The sequence below is a fragment of the Somniosus microcephalus genome, chromosome 27 (genome assembly GCF_052327205.1).
Source record: "Somniosus microcephalus isolate GS21.2 chromosome 27, FLI_Smic_1.0, whole genome shotgun sequence".
Taxonomy (NCBI): domain Eukaryota; kingdom Metazoa; phylum Chordata; class Chondrichthyes; order Squaliformes; family Somniosidae; genus Somniosus; species Somniosus microcephalus.
The window spans coordinates 14,200,758-14,220,852 of NC_141013.1; the positions used below are offsets into that span (position 1 = coordinate 14,200,758).

General features: G+C 43.4%; 1 long non-coding RNA gene across 7 annotated transcripts in view; it reads right to left on the minus strand.

Moving 5' to 3' along the window:
• The window catches only part of LOC147099990 (uncharacterized), a 191,672-nt gene that overhangs the window by 144,711 nt on the left and 26,866 nt on the right, over positions 1-20,095 (minus strand). Inside the window, exon 1 of one of the 7 annotated variants that reach the window (XR_015073793.1) lies at positions 1,154-1,475. The exons of 5 other annotated variants lie outside the window; for them this stretch is intronic. This is a non-coding gene — a long non-coding RNA (uncharacterized LOC147099990). Of the gene's footprint in view, positions 1-1,153; positions 1,476-20,095 lie in introns of those variants that run through there. One more of the 7 variants, XR_015073794.1, reaches the window with a different exon arrangement.

Genomic DNA, 20,095 nt, shown 5'->3' on the forward strand with positions numbered 1-20,095 from the left:
ACTAGATCAGGGATTGTATTGTGAGCTGGTGAGCGTTTATCGAGGGCTCACTGCAATGTAACATTGTAGTGCATTGCGTTGATTCTGCACATACCAGTTTACCTCAATGTGGCAATTGAGGTGTACACAAATCAAAAGAGCATTTCGAAGCTTCAAGCTTTCTGCCAGACTTTACAGAAGGTTTGATTGGACCAGGGTTTGTTAAAAGTTTGTTATGACAGAGCTTTGTTGCAATGAGGTCCAAGTGTAGTGCAATTGCCTGAACAATACAACGTAGATAAAACAAGAAAAACATTCTTTGACAGCACATGCATTAAATCTTTGACTCCTAATTGTCCGTAGATTACAAAATATATCCACAATACTTCACATTGGTATCAGGTAATTTTCCACAACTTTCAGCACTGTGTATTAAATCTGCAATAATTTGGAACTGCAGTAAATCGTCACTAGGGCATCATCTGGAGGAATATGTTTGGTCTTAGTGCCTTGGGTTAGGGACGAATGGAAAACAAAACTAGTTGAACCCGATCCAGTTCTAAAACAATAGCCACACACACATTTCCCACAGGAAGAATTAGACAGTGATCTAATGCATATAAGCCCAGCACACGAGAGATAACTCTTTGGAGTTAATCCATTATTTAGGAATCGGAAAAGTAAAGTCCCATCTCAGTATTCATAGAGCAACACTGCTACAGTTCAGAAACTGGATCCCAGCAGCACTGTCTGCCTGATGCAGCACTGCAAAATGCAGGGTATTTAAATTTGTGACGACAGGAAAGGCCATTCGGCTCAACAAGCCTATCCCATTTTCACAGGTCAACCCACTTTTTCATCATATCCTATAATCCCTTCTCACTTCATAGAAATGAATCTGACTGTCTCTTGAGCCCAGTTATACCACTTGCATGAATGTCCTTCCCCATTAACCTATTCCATAATTCACATACCCTTTGAGTGAAAAAAGTTGTGCCAGATTTCCCTTCTTACTCCTAAGTTCCTTCTGTTCAATTGTCAATTTGTGTCTCTTGGGGGCTGAACACTTCCCCACAGTGAGCAATTTGCCTGAGTTGATCTTGTCAATCCCATAGGTTTGCTGAAAAAATGTAAAAACACAGATGCAGTGCGGCTGCCATTCTAAAGCACCTACCTCTTTCCTCCGCAGGCCTCAGTCTGCTGTCAGCAGCCTTGCATCCCCTCTCTCAGAGCCAGATTTTTCTCTTCTTTCCCCAGGCCTTGCTTCTGCCTCTTCCCTCTTTCCCTCCGTTCTGTATGGCTCTCTTTGTTATTTTTTTCCCCCAAGCTGCTCCAAGTTTGTTTTTAATTTTTGTTGTTCCAGGCCACTCCCATTAGTTCCCTAACCCTCTCCCCGCAGGCTAATCTCACTCGTGTGTTTTTTTTAAATCCACCTAGGCTGCTCCTGCTCGGGTTTTCTCTCCTGTGCTGTATGATAATACCCTGCTTTCATTCCCGATCCCATTTTCCCCAACTCTCTCTCCAAGTCCCTGCTCTGCCTCTCTCTTTCACACATTTCCTACAGTGATGAGCAAAAGATGTATTCAAGGCAACACCTACAAATAAACATCAAAAAAATGGGTTCATCTTCAAACTGGATTAGGCTTGAAGCTGAAAGAATGGTCAGGCAAGATAACATTACTTGTACCTCAATATGATGATTAATTTTGATTTGTGTGCATGGGTGAAAGTGCATGGGAAGGAACTCCGCTGAATATAATCCATTGCAAGCTAAATATTATTTTCCTTAACCATTACTTGATTTTGCTTCTCAAAAGTAATACATTAGTTTGAAAATATGATCCACCACACATTTCACAGCAAGGACACTAGAAGATGGTCAAAATATGATCCACCACACATTTCACAGCAAGGACACTAGAAGATGGTCAATCAGAAGATGATTGAAGTATACAGATGGGGTGGAGGGTACTAGAACCGTTAGTTAGGGGTAAGGGGGCAGGTAATAGTTTAGCATGATGCGCGGGGCATAGCTGTGTTACTCTAGAAAGTCCATGTGAGTAATTGTCAACATCATCCAATACATTGAACACCTGGGTACTTGACAATAAGGCAATGTGATGCTAGCAACAAGGAAAGGAGGTTGTATTCTTTTGGGTGGTTAGAAGCCCTTTATCTAGTATGTACTGTAGTAATAATTTTGAACTGAAGTTAGATCAAGGAAATTGCTGATCCTGTCAACAACAATTAAAATTACCCATAACAGTTTGAGTTTTTAACTAGATTTCCTTATAGTAATTAAAGTTCTTTTCAACAAAATTAGCTTAATTCAACCAACCAATAATTATTCAGGTGCCACTTTAATCCTTACAAGAGTCTCAGGTGAACAAAATCTGTTTTCTGTTAACAATTCATGATGCTTGTGACTAAAATGAGTTTCCTGTTATCTCTTAGTGCTTGTAAGAGCTAAAGTGCTGGTGTATTGTCCCATAGTGAAGGCGAAATGGTGAGATGTTAGATTCTACTCTGAAAATTAGTCTGATCTGAGAGACTATCACAGTTTCAATGGCTTTCAAGCAGAATGCGAGCTTTTAACAGCACTATTACACCAATTCTAGAATGAAGTGTTTAAGCTTTGTCCAAATTCTGCAGGACCATTTAGTCAAGGTTGATGTGTCACATGAGCAAGCGTGAGCAAAGGAAAGCTTAAGAACTATTTTGCTTTTGAGCCTGAGGATTTTTCTCCAGCATTATTAGGTGTGCCCACCCATGCCAGGGCCCTGCTCACTTTCTAATGAGCCCTGCTGGAAATCACAAGTCTGACAAGGATAGGATCTGGATCAACTGCGATTCTCTCCATGATTGAATATCCTTCCAACACTGTTTAAGCTTTCATGGGAAGAATGGCCCCTTTAGTGCGGTGGCTGAAAGTGACTGATGCCTGTGAAATGTAAAACGTATTTTGTCTTCATAGTAGATGACGCAAAAAAAATACCAGAAATAGTGGGGAACCAAGGGTCTAATGAGAGTGAGGAACTTAAAGTAATTAATATTAGTAAAGAAAAAGTACTGGTGAAATTAATGGGACTAAAGGCTGACAAATCCCCTGGACCTGATGGCCTACATCCTAGGGTTCTGAAAGAGGTGGCTGCAGAGATACTGATGCATTGGTTGTGATCTTCCAAAATTTCCTAGATTCTGGAATGGTCCGAGTGCATTGGAAGGTAGCAAATGTAATCCCGTTGTTGAAGAAAGGAGGGAGAGGGGAAACAGGGATCTACAGGCCAGTTAGCCTGACATTGGTCATCGGGAAAATGCTGGAATCCATTATTAAGGAAGTGGTAACAGGTCACTTAGAAAATCATAATATGATTAGGCAGAGTCAGCATGGTTTTATGAAAAGGAAATTGTGTTTGACAAATCTATCAGAATTTTTTGAGGATGTAACTAACAGGGTAGATAAAGGGGAACCAGTGGATGTAGTATATTTGGATTTTCAAAAGGCATTCGGTAAGGTGCCACACAAAAGGTTGTTACACAAGATAAGGGCTCACGGGATTGGGGGTAATATATTAGCATGAATACAAGGTTGGCTAAGGTACGGAAAACAGAGGGTAGGACTAAACAGGTCCTTTTCAGATTGGCAGGCTTTACTAGTGGGGTGCCGCAAGGATCAGTGCTGGGGCCTCAACTATTTACAATCTATATTAATGATTTAGATGAAGGGGCCGAGTGTAATGTATCCAAGTTTAGAAGAATGCGAGGTGATCTCATTGAAATATATAACATTCTGAGAGGGCTTGACAAGGTAGATGCTGAGAGGCTGGAGAGTCTAGAGCTCGGGGGCATATGCCCGGAATTTGCAGTCGGGATGACAGTGAAGGCAGCGTTCGCCATCATTCCGCCTTTGAAACTGACCGCAACTTCGGGATTTGGCGGAAATCCTGAAGTTACGGTCAGTCATTGACAGCTCCAACACAGGCTGTGCTGCACCACCCCGCACCCATCCCCCCCCCACCCCCACTCCCACAGAGCCAGCAATCTGTGTAATCAGCCAAATCATTGAAACTGATGAAAACTTTGGCTCTTCTACAGTAAGTACGCTGTTAAATTCCCCACTAAAAGTTAAACCCAAAGGGATTAGGTGTAACTGGTGTTTTGACAGCATTATTACTGTTGAACAAATGTTAAGGGCCTGGAAAACTAATTTTAATTTTGTGCAGTGTGAAATTTGTCCATTTTAATAAAAAAAATTAAGAAACGTTTCAAATTTTTTTTAAACCTTTTTTTTTACGTTTGTCCATCTTTATTTCAGGTTTGCCTTTTTCCCATGCAAAAATCCCAATCTTTGTTTTGCTCTCTCTAATATTTTTTAAAAGTTAGAATTTTAAGAGCTTACTCATTTTCTTGTTCGTTGACTGTGAGAATTCTGCATTTTGACTGGCTGCTTAGACAGCCTGCTGACGTCACAGCAGTTCGCACTAGGGAATCCCCACTAACTTCTGTTGATTTGAATTGAATGTCGGAAAACCCAAAGTTCTTGACACAGGGATCGCGAGATCCTTGTGCGAAGCGTACTTCGTTTTGCTGCTGACCGCAAATTCCGGGCCAACGTCTCAGGATAAGGGGTCAGCCATTTAGGATTGAGATGAGAAATTTCTTCACTCAGAGGGTTGTGAATCTTTGGAATTCTCTACCCCTTAGGGCTGTGGATGCTCAGTCGTTGAGTATATTCAAGGCTGAGATCGATCGATTTTTGTACTCTTAGGGGAATCAAGGGATATGGAGATTGGGTGGGAAAGTGGAGTTGAGGTCGAAAATCAGCCACCATCTTATTGAATGGCGGAGCAGGCTTGAGGGGCCGTATGGCCTACTCCTGCTCCTATTACTTATGTTCTTATTACCATGAGGAGGAGAGAAAAACAGAATGCATTACAAAAGGAAATTACTGTATAGTATTTTGGGATATCAGCTCACTGAAAATTTCAGCACATTGAAGGTTTCAACACAAAGCCAAGGCTCCCTATGTAGAGTGTGAAACTGCAGTGTTCCTATCAACTGATTTCCTAATCATCTCAGCAATTCGCACTTAAGAGCGCTATGCTGCATTGCAGAAAGCCAACAAATGTGTAAAACAATGTTTTGCATTTGCAATAAGAAAGCAGTTAGTTTTAGATGTTTCATGTACATCACTTAGACTCCAGGAGAGAAGAACAACGAACACAATCATCCATATTTTTCCAAAGAGAGATCAAGTGGTATCAACCTCATCCAACACTCAAAGAAAACGACACCTCATTAATAGGACAGGCTTCCATTGTAATCGGATGTCTTGAAAAAAATTATAAATGCAAAAAGGAGATGACATTCAAGTGTAGCAGGCTGGGTATGTATATGTTCCAGCGCCCGACTGCCAAACTAACTAAAATCCTTCAGCTCAGCCCCATGCATACTTAATGCGTCACACTCATTTGATATATACATATCAACGTGTTGATGAAGAACTTCACCAGCCAGGGCAGATGTCACTACTCCCCTCCTGGGCAATACTTCACCCCTCTCATCAGTACTTGCCAATTGATCATTGGATCCCTCTCTTCTCTCTAGTCTTCAACTCCTCACAAACGTTTGGCTCTATTCTATCAATGCTACTTTGGTCACTGATCCTCTGAAATGAGCTGAAGACTCTTCCCATTATCTCCTAATTTGAATTCATTCCTTCCCAGGACCTCAAAACTGTGAAATTCCTTACCCCCCTCAGTATTTCCTTCCTCAAGCTTTCTGTCACCTGATCACCACTGCCTGATTTGGCTCATATTCTCTCATACTTTATTTAGTCTTGGTGTAGTCCTGCACTGTGGGCCTTGGCCCTTCACCTGAGTTTCTCTATAATGAAAATCCAATTATTAATACGATTCAATATCAATTTGTCACAATTATTTTTAAAGCAATTATCTTACTCTCTGAAATTTTAATGTGCTGTCTCCATTTTCATTTCCTAATTTTACAATAATATTAAAGGTTTCTGTTCTACATTTAATAGCAGAGCTACAGAAATCCACCATTACTTTTACAGAGGGACCAGTAAAATGATATTGCAGCAATCAAACTTAATTTACAGAAAAGTCATGGAATTTCATCTGAGGCCCAGTACTTCCTAACAAGACTTGTTGTGTAAATTGACCTTGACAGTCTAACTTACAGTTTCAGCAAGCTGCGAAAATGGAACAGGCATTCAAATGATTTGTTTTCAAATGGGTTTGTAATAAACTAGAAACATTGGGCTGGAATTTCCTGTGTATTTGCACCCAGTGCACATGTGCTATTGTGCAAATACCCAGCATAAAAGATTGGGGAAACTCGGGTGCAAGTATGTTATGCAAATAATTATGCTACGCCCGAACTTCCTCATTCTTTTACACCCCACTGTAGATCCCTGCCCCCAAACGCATCTTGGTTCCTTAAAATGGCTCCACCCCCCAGAGCTGTATGTGTGAATTACACTGGTTCAAAATGGGCGTAAAATTAAGCCCAGAATTTGAGGTACAGCAGGTAAGAAAGTCATTTTTCTGGTGTTTTATTGCTTTGAGAGCGTCCCGTCTGCCCTCTCAGGTGGACGTAAAAGATCCCATGGCACTATTTTGAAGAAGAGCAGGGGAGTTATCCCCGGTGTCCTGGACAATATTTATCCCTCAATCAACATAACAAAAATAAGCAGATTATCTGGTCATTATCACATTGCTGTTTGTGGGAGCCTGCTGTGCGCAAATTGGCTGCCGCGTTTCCCACATTACAACAGTGACTACATTCCAAAGAAGTACTTAATTGGCTGTAAAGCACTTTGAGACGTCCGATGGTCATGAAAGGCGCTATATAAATGCAAGTCTTTCTTTCTTTTGAAAGATTTTTTCTTATTATCATATTTTCTGTTTCTTTCAATGCATTTTGATGTCATCAGTATAAGTCACATTGAAAATTAAGAAGCTTCCACAATTGCATGTTCTTAAACAGGCTGTGCCTAATGTGCATCAATGATAGTTAGATGGCTTGAAACTTTAATTTTCATACTTTAAAAAGGTGCAAGTTCGGAACTTTCCTGGGGGCACGATATTTACGCTGATTTTCGCTCGTTTATGCCCATTTTTACATTCCGACATATGTTAATGAGATTGGCGGGAAATTTGGGTGTAAATAGGCATCAGCAGAATGGGCGGAATTTCAGATGCAACTTCCGGGTTACGTCCCCGCAGGAAATACGGGCCATTGTTCGCTAAAAAAACTTTCACAGGTAAGTTTGTAGTCTATTCCAGTCAAGGAACATGACAAGCAGCTCCTGTGACACCAGGTTTAACGCAGCAAGTGGGATCTTTGTACACTTCACATACATCCTCAAAGGACACGCATTAAAATCAGTATAAGCAGAGTTATAAAATTATTTCAAACATTAACAATTCTTTATTATAAAGCAAGGAGCTTATATCTGGTCATCTCCTTCAATGTTTCATCACCTGGAGGCACTAACTCATACAGCTCATTCGTAACTCACACAAGTGACTATTCTTCATGGAGAAGTCTAGACTATAAAACTGTTTGTTCATGGGAATTATCATGGTACAGCCTGACTTTGCTTTCATTTGGCAAGTATTAAGTGCCAATATGACACTCAGTTCAAAAGCTAATCGATTGTGGGTGCAAGTCCCGCTTCAGGACTTGAGCCCGTAATCTAGCCTGACACTTCAGTGCAGTACTGAGGAAGTGCTACATTGCTGGAGCCGCTGTCTGTAAGATAAGTGGAACATAAAAGACCCCATGACACACTTTGAAGGAGAGCAAGGAGCTCTTCTGATGTCCTGGCCAAAATTCCTTCTCAACCTACACCACTAAAAATAGATTAACTGGTTGATCATCTCATTTGCTGCTTGTGGGATCTTACTGTGCACAAATTGGCTGTCACATTTGTCTGCATAACATGGCCTACATTACAAACATAATTCATTGGACAAGATCTCTTGAGGAAGTGCTATATAAATACTTTGGGGGCGAAATTCCCCTCATTTACGCCTTCGGTGGGAGGTGCTAATGGGGCGCAAATGGTTTTTCGTCCCCTCCACCCCCGAGGCAATAACCGTCCCTCATGCCCGCAGCAGCGCCAGGTGATGTTACCGACTGCTGCAAGGGTCACGAACTGCAGGCCATCCACTCGCGGGGCACCATTTAAAGGCATGGTGGCTGGCCGACATGAAAAGAATTGCCGATTAAAAAAAAAAATTCTGAGCAGCGGGCGTGGGCTGAGTGCCATGAGCGGTCAGCCTGGCACTCAGCTTAAGTGCAGGGCTGATCGCGCGGCACTCCCGCACCCCGGAGCTGCAGCAGATGCCAAAAAAAATACAGAGCTTGCAGCAGGGAGCCCTTCCCTTTAATTGAGGGAAGAGCCCCTGCAACGCGGCAGCGCCGTGCGTGGACATCGCCCCGGACTGGGACATTCCCTGCCTCTTGCACTCCAAGAGGCAAGGGGCGCACTTGATTTAGCGCTCCCCTTCGCTCTTGGAGCAAAAAATGGGAATTTCTAAAATATTTGAAAAGGTTAGCGCCTGGCACTAACTTTTCAAACATTTTTGACTTAGCATCTCAAATGGCCCTCTAGGGGAATTTCTCCCCCGTTATTTCTTGGTGACCACATATGAACACTACCAAAAGTTATACCTGAATAATGATCATGAGCAGGAACACAGCTGATTTTTCCCTCCCTAACGTATGGGCACTGAGGACAATTGTGGAGCTCTTCCTGCCACTCCAACTGAAATCAGTAAAGACCAGGAATGGAATTTGGCATCCTTTGGCCTCTATTGCTTAGTACCACAACTTCAGCAAGCTCTTCCTCCTACATTAGCTCCCAGTTTACCAACGGTTCAATTTTAAAATTCTCATCCTTGTGTTCAAATCCCTCCATGGACTATCTCCTCCCTATTTCTGTAACCTCCTCCAGCCCTACAACACTCTGAGAACTCTGCGTTCTTCAATTCTGGCCTCACGTGCATAGCCAACTTCCTTTGCCTCATCATTGGCGGCCGTGCCGTCAGCTGTCTAGGCCCTAAGCTCTGGACTTCCCTTCCTAAACCTCTCCAGCCCTCTTTCCTCCTGTAAGACGCTCTTTAAAACCTATTTCTTTGACCAAGCTTTTGGTCACCTGTCCGAAAGTCTCCTTCTTTGGCTCAGTGTCAATTTTTTTTGTATGATTACACACCTGTAAAGCAACTTGGGATATTCTACTACATTAAAGGCATTCTGTATAGGTAGAAAATCCTCTCCAAAGCCTCTTCTTTTGCTTTGTAAAGATTTTAGCAGACATCCAGTTGACTTACTTTCAGTCTGTCAGGAAGTACTTCACCTGCTTCATTACCTCCTCTGGATCTTGCTGACAAATTCAGGGGGAGGGAGGTCAAAGGGACCAAGTGATACTTAACATAACAGCCACCAGATGGCTTATGACCGAGGCTCTATCCCTGTAGGAATGCACTCGGAGCAGTCCTGTCCAACGTCTGGGATAAGCAATGACTTTTGTCTCCAGCTCAGGCTCCGGTAGACTCCCAGATATAACGGGTTGAGTGGCACTGCAGCTGAAAGTGGAGTGGAGTTCCTCCACAGGCAGTCTACCTGCCACTGACCTGCTAATAGTCCAGAGCATTTAGCGCAATTAATCAGAGTTCACCAGGAGGCACTCGTGTTATCTTCCGCAGGTCAGCGGAATCCTTTGCCGTGAGGAGCACGTACTCGACGTAAGCCGAAAGGACAGTCTCCATGCTTGGCTCACGCACAGCCAATCCCGGCAGCCTCTGACGCAAGAGGTGCAAGAAAGATTCTATGCAGATGGAGTATAGTCGGGGCATCCCTAATGTAATCCTCTCCCAAAGCGAAAGAGGACCATCAAAGATCTGCAATCTTAATTAGACACCCTGCCACATCATCGGGAAGTCAGATCTGGGCAGCAAAATGCATCCCGAACCTGAAGGCCCACAGAGTTCCGAACAAATATTCATGATCCACCCTGTTAAACACCATCTCCTGATCTCCTGGGAAGGGAAGACGCTTGACAGATCAGTCCTCTGGGAAAAGTGGATCAGGTCCCAGACAGGATGGATGATATTGTGGATTGGGCGGCCTGGAACTGTGTCGGACTGGTCAGGATTCATGGGCCAGCATGGTGCTAAGGTGACCACCTCCTCCAGACAGCCTGCTCACATTTGGGAAATGACCATCCAAGCAATCTTTCTCCTCGCACTCGGGTGCAGAATGCAAACATACCAACATACTGCAGCATCAGGCTGGCTACTTCTCTCATTCTCCGAGTCATGAGATCCCCTCTCTAGGCAAATCTACGTTGAGCTGACCAAACTCAGATATTGAAATTGTGGAAACATGATGGCATGATACACAGTGAAATTCTCTTATATAAAATAGCTCGGATGGATACAAACAAATGCCATTTCCAATAAACAATGAAGGAAAATAATTGGAACTTGGTAACAATGTGTAAATATCAGTATAACACCAGGAGCCTTCCTTATGGATTGTGGATTCAATCAGCCTATAATTTGTATCAAAGCAAACCCAAGAAATAATGATCCATAATAACTCTAACAGATCAATAGAGAATGGATACTGAAGATTGTACAGAAGCATTTGTCATTTGGACAAATGATTGGCATGGAGTCAAAACCTTAGATCATGACACCCTACTGTGCACCAGAACATACAATTATAGTGATGTGAAGAGCTTTTCTTGACTGCTTTGCCATTTGGGGCACTGTACTAGCTTGTTATAATTAGTGATTTCACTTCTGAGCCTTTGGAGTTTCCTGGTGAGTTTCAGAAAAGACAAGAATTTCAATTACTGGAATAAAAAGTAAGACTGTCATTGGTTACCCAGTAGTCTCCATTTGTGTTAGGGAGTTTCTGACCTTACTTTATGTTCCCAATGGCCAAGAACAAAAGGTTTACTCAAACCAGATGCTTAAGTGAATCACTGATCATGGTTTGCATCACTTAATTATCTACTAATAGCTGTAGCGTTTTACAGAGTCCGATAGAGAATGCTTTACTTGGTATTTAAGTATCGCCCTGTGATTTCAGTAATCCCATGTCCCCCATTCTAGCATAGACACTTCTAACATACGTCATAGATAGAGCTTTGGAGGTTCAAACATTCATTACATGTTTGCCGGTAGGGGAGAGCAAGCACAACATTCCCTCTTTAAAAAACTAATATCTATCTCTCACATGATGGCCTTATGGCCTCCAAGTGCCAAATTAGCAGCAATTTGGAGCATTTTGGCACGATTAATTAGTTTTCATTTAGATCTGGGTTCAAGTTAAGGGGTTAGTTATACTACAGGCAGACCTGTGGGATTCGATCCTGAGCTGGCAGATCCAAGTTATAGAACTAGTTCCCATTACTATACTTAGCCAGAATTCTGCACTCTATTCCCACAAGCATCCAGTGTGTGGCTCACTCTTGTTTAATTTTCAAGTTCAGAGTGAGGTAATATTAACCTTAGGCTTTGAAGCAAACTGTGGCTACACTTCAGCAAGCTGGAAACCCTGAGGATTGTCATTGGCACTCTACAGATGCACTGTAGTGTATCTAACCCATTGGTTTGAACCTAATGAAAACAAATTAATTCCTCGAAACATCTCCAAATCATTCCTCAAAACGATTCTAAATTACTATTCATTTGAGACTACCAGAACAATCACTGATCTGGCTTTGCATTGACAAACTGGTAGCACAATTCACCCTGCTTACCCTCCAAGTTCCCCTTCAAGTCACACACCATCCTAACTTGGAAATATTTTGCTGTTCCTTTATCGTCGCTGGGTCAAAATCCTAGAACTCCCTACCTAACAGCAGTGTGGGAGTACATTCACCACATGGACTGCTGTGGTTCAAAATGGCAGCTCACCATCACCTTCTCAAGGGCAATTAGGGATTGGCAATAAATGCTGGCCTTGCCAGCGACGCCCACATCCCATGAATGAATAAATAAACAAAAAGGTTGCAATGTTCCCACAAACAAAAGTAAAGGAGCTCAAAATAAAAACCATCTTGTGGGATGCTGATGGCTCAGCTGGTGAAGATATGAGTGATACAGACTACACAAGTCCCAGTTTCAATCGCCAGTGTCTACTATGCTAACTGATTTCACCTACAGTGGTGGTAGGGGCACTACAATTGGTCTTGGGTAAAGGGGAGATTGCAGGGTGTGGTGATTATTCCTTGATTAGTAAAAGTATTGTGATTCGTTGTTTGTTAACTGCCTTGGGATATGTGTTGTAATCTCATTGGTAGTTGATGATCACATGATGTGTTGTGGCTACCTTAAATTCAGTCCTTTTCTAGCTTTAGTTGGGACTGGATGTAGAAAGATATGCTGCCGATTTTAAAGTTAATAAAGCCTAACTTTGGAAGGCAAATCTATTCTTTATTTCACAGGGTTATGAACATTGAACAAGGACAGGATCAGACTTGGTTGTAATGTCCTTCACATTCGAACAGCCTGCCAACATTCCCGTCTAGACTCCCACATGAAGAATGCCCCCCGCCCCCCCCCCCCCCAAGGTCAGGTCACAAAAGGGCAACTACTTCAATAGTTAACTCAGTAAGGAATAAAGACCTTCAGTGGAAGAGAGGAGAATATTGTAAGTATAAAGAGAAGGCAAAGTAGAAAGAAAAAAAGAACTTGCATTTATGTAGCACCTTTCACAACTTCAGGATATCCCAGCAATTTGTGCACAGCAAGATCCCACAAACAGAAATGTGATAATTGTCAGATAATTTGTTGTAGTGACGTTGCTTGAGTGATAAATACTGGCCAGGACACTGGGAATAACTCTCCTGCTCTTAGAATCATAGAAAAATTACGACACAGAAGGAGGCCATTCAGCCCATCGTGTCCATGCCGTACTTCTTCAAAGTAGTGCCATGGGATCCTTTACAACCACCTGAGAGAGCAGACAGGGCCTCGGTTTAATGTCTCATCTGAAAGGCGGCACCTCTGTACTGCACTAGAGTGTCAGCCTAAATTTTGTGCTCAAGTCCCTGGAGCGGGAAGATGAATCCACAACCTTCTGACTTGGAGGTGGGAGTGCAACCCATTGAGCCGTGGCTGACACCAAGGAAAGGAAAGGAATGCAATTTCAGTATCTTTGGAGGCTTACAATGTGATGTGTGCTCAGTTTACATTACTCATACTGCCCTATTCAGAGGTCAAGGTCCAGCTTTTACAAAGTGTCAGAATCACAGAATTACTATTGTGATAACAGGGAGAAACAGTTTACTTTCATTCTATTGTAACTGAACATGCAATTGATGATCACACAAGGTTAATTGAGTAGACGATCACATTCAATCACACCAGTTGAAAATAGTTCTTCCAATGCTACTACTAATATTTTCTCATAGTTATTCTCTGTTCTATAAATATAGCAACTGGTTTCACCAGTTACAAGGTTCTACAATGAACCATGAACAGCTCAACAAAAGTGATGATATAATATGGTATACAGGCTACTTCTGGAATCCTGAAAGGGACAGGTATTGGTGAAATATCGCATTATGAATAGTATTTATAAAAAAATAGGGAGATCAGGTTACATTATTGGCATTGAGATGTGGCCTTTTACCATCTTTCTTGGTCCTGCCATGATTTCGGGCCACTGGTTCATGGCCAGTATATTCCACCTCTAGAACAGTAAGGCTTTAAATAATATTCAGCAACGATCCCAGCCAGTCTCAAAAGTTATTCTCATTAGAAAGCTATAAATAAAATAAAGCCAGTGTGTATAAATGAATACACACTGCTTTATGACAAATAAATGCCTGATATTCAAGGAATATGATTCACTCATTTATATTTATATATCATTGCTTGGCCATTCTACCCACAAAACAGGAGTATGAGGATTAGTACAGATAAAGACAAATCAAATGTTGTGTGAAACATGACAGGTCTTGAGTTGCTGAGACCATTGAAGTGTCATTCCAAGAATCGGAACTGGTTCAGATGGTACAATATAGGATGTAAGGTTAGACAGAGATTTTGGAGCTTGATTTTTAAGCCTTTCTCTGGAGATGAAATGAAGTAGGGTGGAGTCCATGATAGGTCAGGTTGTACATGGTCCGTGGAAAGGGTACGTTTGATGGGGCTGAATGGCCTAATATTGTTTTGTGCTCTTTTATGTTTTTGATCATTAGGGAACTTGAATGTCCATGACCCATAAGATGGTAATCTAAACATTTAAGGCATATATTTGTCCTGACATTAAATAACCAAGATGTTCTTTCACTAAACTTGCCATTGATCTAGGGGTATATACAATAGAACTGTCATAAGATACTTATCTTCCCCTTTTTCCCTCAAAGGTGACTTGAATTTACCATAGTCAATCGTTTGGATTCAAGGTGTAATGGGGGAAAAATTGGGTTGCTTTGCACCTCCCATTAGCGCCCTCTTAGCGCCCCGCGGCATGCGCTGCTGGCAATGATGTAATCACCATGTGCAGCGGCATGCTCATGCATAGGCTGCGATCTTCGGGAGTGCCCCCTGACTTACCGCCAGATGCTATGTCTGATGGGGTCAGAGGGGCCTACCTGTGGCCAGGGAGGCGCACTTTAGAGGCAAGATGCGGGACGGCCATTTTTGTTGCTGGCCGCCTGCCAGCACCTGCGTGCACTCCCGTCCCCGGCCTCCTGAATGGCCACCGCCCCCCCAACCCCCACGGAGTGCCAGCTGCGCTCCAAGAGCCCGGCACTTCTCTTGAGTGCTGGGCTCTTTTGCTGGCACTCCCGATCCCTGGGAGCCCAGCTGGGCCCCAGAATGCGCTGCGCAAGGCCCCGTCCCTTTAAGAAGGGGAGAAAGGCCTGCAATACCGCGGCGCGACGTGCCTCAGCGCATGGCACTGCGGCACGTAGTGCCACGATATTGACTCACAGCACCCCAAGAGGGATGTGGGGTGCTTCCTGTAGCGCCCCACTTCCCTCTTGGGGCGCAAACACTCAATTTGCAGCACAGGGGTGCTAATTTTTCCAGGGTAGCTAAAAGTAGTGCCCCAGCGAAGTTAGCACCCCCATAGCCCATAGTGTATACATTGAAGCAATTGCTGAGTATAGAGAATCCTCTGCTGCTCACACTACCCAGAGCAGAATGTTCAGAATGTTTTTGTATCTTTCAACTAGTCGCATTTTATTTAAAGCAATATTTTGTACAACAAGAAATTACAACACAGAATTCACACAAAATGATGTGAAACGTAATCAAAACTGCCATGGATAGCATTCAGGTGATAGCACAAAAAGAACGAATGAGCAGTGAGTCCATTCTGCAGCTGCAACAGTCAAAGGAGCTATAAAGCTGAGTGGCTTTAAGAGATGAATTTCAATATTATACATTTGATAGATACATACACACACACACGCACACACACATATATATATACGCACACACTAACAAAGACACCACCAGCTGAACATGTATTGATTGAATGGTTACTCTTACTTCCAGCAGCTCCTATGAACAGTGTCTGATTCTGACTGGCTCAACCATAAGGGTCACTTGATGTCAAGCTTGGGTTTAAAAACATGTAGATTGTATGAGCAAAGGGAGACTGAGGAAAGTGATGAATGCCACAGTTTTCAAGTCCTGGGAATAATGAGTCCTGATTTCTCCTTATCTAAGGAAGAATATACTTGCCTTAGAGGCAGTGCAATGAAGGTTCGCTAGATCGATCCCTGGGATGTGAGGGCTGTCCTATGAGGAGAGATTGAGTAGATTGGGCCTATACTCTCTGGAGTTTAGAAGAAAGAGAGGTGATCACATTGAAACATATAAGATTCTGAGGGGGATTGACAAGGTAGATGTTGAGAGGTTGTTCCCCCTGGCTGGAGAGTCTAGAACTAGGGGGGCATAGTCTCAGGATAAGGGGTCGGCAATTTAAGACTGAGATGAGGAGGAATTCCTTCACTCAGAGGGTTGTGAACCTTTGGAATACTCTGCCCCAAAGGATGCTCAGTCATTGAGTATATTCAAGGCTGAGATCGAGAGATTTTTGGATTCTAAGGGTATCAAGGGATATGGGGATCAGGCAGGAAAGTGGAGTTGAGGTCAAAGATCAGCCATGATCTTATTGAATGGTGGAGCAGGCTCGAGGGGCTGTATGGCCAACTCCTGCTCCTAATTCTTATGTTCTTATTTCATGCAGTTATAAGGAGCCATACAATAAACACAAATATCACACGAGTTTAGGTTTGTTACTGGATTTTACTCATGAAAAACTTGATCTTTCATTGAGATAAGTTTTGAATCTTACTGAAGCACTAAGCAATTCCCAAGTGACTATTTCTACTTTTGCACCAATATGCAATGCTAACGCAACAAAGATTCTAATGAATAAAAAAAAGACAAAGTGGTGGCATGCATTTGCAAAGAGCAAATGTCTTCTGCACAAGTAGATGCTATATTAGCTAATGTTGTTAATGGTTCCCTCTCCTCAGGTACTGCTCCCTGCCCCTTCAAATCTCCCATCATTACACCCCTCCTCAAAAAAAACACCCTTTACCCTTCTGTCCTTGCAAACTACTGCCCCATCTCCAACCTTCCTTTCCACTCTTTGAACATGCTGTTGCCTCCCAAATCTGTGCCCATCTTTCCTGCAACTCCATGTTTGAACCCCTCCAGTCAGATTTCCGCCCCGCCACAGCACTCAAACAGCCTTACCAAAGTCACAAATTACATACTATGTGACTTTGACCATGGTAAACTATCTCTCCTCATCCTTCTCGATCTGTCTGCAGCCTTTGACACAGTCGACCACAATATCCTCCTCCATCCTCTCCTCTGTTGTCCAGCTTGATGGGACTGCATTCATCTCGTTCCATTCCTAGCTATCCAGTCTAAGCCAGAGAATCACCTGCAATGGCTTCTCTTCGTGCTTTTGCATAGTTACCTTGGAGTCCCTCAGGGATCTACCCTTGGTCCCCTCCGATTACTCATCTACATGCTGCCCCTTGACAACATCATCCGAGAACACATCAGGCCCCACATGTTCACTGATGACACTCAGCTCTACCTCACCGCCCCCTCTCTCAATCCCCCCACTGCCTCTGATTTGTCACACTGATTGTCCGACATCCAGTATTGGATGAGAAGAAATTTCCTCAAATTAAATATTAGGAAGACCAGAGCCAATGGGGTGGAAATTGCAGTCGGAGGTTTCCCACGGGTGAGTGCCAATGATTCGCAAGAAAGGTACACACCTACTTAGTGCCTCTGTATCTTTGGACTCTTGCAGTCCTGGGCCTGCAGGCAGAGGCTGCATAAAGACCCACATATCCCAGGGGTTCATGCGGTTCGCAAGCATCCCCGGGACCATGTGGGCCAGCCCAACCAACCACAGGGGGGTTTCCCATTATGCTTATGGGGATTTCATTTACATACGGAATCCCTATAAGCATAATAGGAATAAAAAACACACTTTCACCCCACTTAAATAAAAATAAATCATTACATGTTAAAAATTAATTAAATACAATTTAATTAAACATTTAAAACAAAGACTTATTTTTTTGAAAAATAAATTTAAACATTTTTAAAGGGGCCAAAAATAACCTAAACTTATTTAAAAGGTTTTTGAATGTTGAAATGATTTTTTAAATGTTATTTTAATATTTATTTAAACCCTTATGCTGGTAAAAGAAGGCCTGATGCCTGCTTTTACCAGACGTAAGAGTTTCATGGGCATTTGCTGGGCAGTAGTTGGGCACCAGCGAATGTCCATTTCCTTCAGATTCGTATGACCTGTCAAGCTGAAACTTGACAGATTGCAAGTTCCGGGTTTTTGCACATGCACATCGCATGCGGAAACCCGGAACTTGCGGGGCACTTCTGAACACGTACGCTGTGTGTATGCAGTCATAGGCCCCAGAAAATCCGGGCCATTGTCTTTGGTCCCCGCCACAAATTCTGTTCCGTAGCCACTGACTCCATCCCTCTGCCTAGTCACTATCCGAGGCTGAACCAGACTGATCGCAACCTTGGCATCGTATTTGACCCTGAACTCAGCTTCTGACCAAATATGCTCTCCATCACCAAGACCGCCTACTTCCACCTCCGTAACACCATCCATCTCTGTCGCTGCCTCAACTCACCTGCTGCTGAAACCCTCATCCAATTCCTTTGTTACCTCTATTCCAATGCTCTCCTGGTCAGCCTCCCACCTTGCAACTTCCATTACTTGAGCTCAGAATCACAGAAACCCCACAGTGCAGATAGAGGCCATTTCAGCCCATCGAGCCTGCACCAACACATATCCCACCCGATCCCCGTAACCCCTACACCAACACATATCCCACCCTATCCCCGTAACCCCACGTATTTAATCCCCCTAACACTAAGGGTCAATTTATCATAGCCAATCAACCTAACCCGCACATCTTTGGACTGTGGGAGGAAACCGGAGCACCCGGAGGAACCCCACGCAAACACGGGGAGAATGTGCAAACCTCCACACAGACAGTCGCCTGAGGCCCGATTCGAACCCGGGTCCCTGGCGCTGTGAGGCAACAGTGCTAACCACTATGCCACCAGAGCTCCTCCAAACTCTGCTGCCCATATCCTAACTCATACCAAGTCCTGTTCACCCATCCCCCCTGTGCTCGCTGACCCAACGCTGGCTCCCGGTCCGGCAATGCCTTGATTTTAAAATAGTCATCCTTGCTTTCCAACCCCACCATGGCCTTACCCAGCTGTCTCTGTAACCTTCCCAAGCCCTACAACCCTCTGAGATCTCTGCGCTTCTCCAATTCCAGTCTCCTGCGCATCCCCGATTTTAATCACCCCACCATTGGCGGCCGTGCCTTCAGCTGCCTGGGCCCTAACCTCTGGACTTCCCTCCCTAAACCTCTCCACCTCTCTCTCCTCCTTTAAGAAGCGCCTAAAACCTACTTCACCTGTCCTAATATCTGCTGTTGTGGCTCGGTGTCAAATTTTGTCTGATAATCGCTCCTGTGAACCGGCTTGAGACGCTTTACTAAGTTAAAAGCGCTATCTAAATGTAAGTTGTTGTCGTGAGACAAAGGCAAAACCGTTTCACAGTAATGCAAACTGTGCAGAAGAATTGGCCTAAAAAGTGTTGCATAATCAATTGTGTTAACTTGGTTCAATTGGTAGCATTCTTGCTTTTGAATCAGAAGTGTGGATCGAAGGACTTGAGGATATAATCTAGCCTGACACTTCAGTGCTGTGCTAAGGAAGTACTGCCCTTCCTTCAGACGAGACATTGCACTGAGAACCTGTCTGTCCTTTAGGTGGACATTAGAAGATTCCATTGCACTAGTCTTGAGGAGCGGGGCTATTCTCCCGGTATTCTGGCCGGTATTCCTCCCTTAATCACCACCATTAAAAGCAGATTAACTGGGTATTTATCTCAGTGCTGTTTCTGTAAAACTTGCTGTGCACAAAATGACTGCTGCATTTGCCTACTATACGACAGTGACGGCGCTTCAAAGTAATTCAGATGAAGGCCGCAAGACGTTTGAGACGTGATAAGACCCCTGTAGAAACGCAGCGCTGTCTTTTCAATTCCTTTCCTGACAAAGCCGTATGATAACGTTAAGGAGCAGCACAGGCTTTCGCTCCCTCCGCCCCGCCCTGTAATTTTCCAGCGTTCGATTTGTCTATTTCAGGTTACTTTCAGATACTTAGAACATCAAATTCAATCAATGCAGTCATCACTCTGTACTGGGGCGGCTAACAGACAACGGCAATCAAATGCACGGGGGAGTGACACAAGAAAATAAGCTTATTCAGTATTTAATAATTTCGGACACACTGTCCAAATACACTTATTGTATTTTTAATATAAACCGATAATAACACAGGATGTATGTTTCCGAGCTGATCACGCGGGGGTGGGCGATGCCAAGGGTCTGATAGGAAGAAGTAGATTCAGATGCAAACCAGTCACATCTGCTAGCGCCTCCTCCCCAATAATATGAGGCATTTGAGAGATGTAAATGGTTTAAAGGCATTTTTTATCGTTAAGATCAGAGGAACAAGGCACATGT